The sequence below is a fragment of the Lepisosteus oculatus genome, chromosome 2, assembly GCF_040954835.1.
Source record: "Lepisosteus oculatus isolate fLepOcu1 chromosome 2, fLepOcu1.hap2, whole genome shotgun sequence".
In the NCBI taxonomy this organism is placed as follows: domain Eukaryota; kingdom Metazoa; phylum Chordata; class Actinopteri; order Semionotiformes; family Lepisosteidae; genus Lepisosteus; species Lepisosteus oculatus.
The window spans coordinates 20283729-20284316 of NC_090697.1; positions in this window are offsets into that span (position 1 = coordinate 20283729).

Here is a 588-nt window from a genome sequence, read left to right on the forward strand (position 1 = left end):
ATTAAACAGTAATTAATCAGCTTTGTGATTATCAAAACAGTTATATTATTTTACATCATGGAAAAAGCATACCAAGTCTCTGGTCAGTCTACATTAAAAAAAAATGTTTTTAATTTTCTTCACACCTGAAGAAGTATCCACTGCCAAAACGTTGTGTCTCTTTTCTTTTCAGTATGGAATAAACCTTTACGTGTTCTTTTTCAAACTGATATTGACTGCTTCTTGTAATGATTGAATTATTCATGGCACCATATTTTCACTAGGAGATGATTACTTCATTGAATTTAAATAAGAAGAACTAAGTGTAATGAAGAAAATTAAAACTTAACAGGTCTGACGTTTTAATAAAACATGAAGCATGTTTATGAAAAAAAAAAGTAATGCTTCTTTTAATTTCCTGGAGCCGTTTAAACATTTTTATTTCTATAGTAATATAATTTTAAAAAGACAAGTAACTTGTTTTTTACGTTTACGATTAAGGTCTACCTCCCTGCATTTTCGGGATGTTCTCCCTCATGCAATATTTTTGGTTTGGGCCTCATTGGTTCACTTCCAGGATTCCAATGAAAAATAAACAGACACATCAAA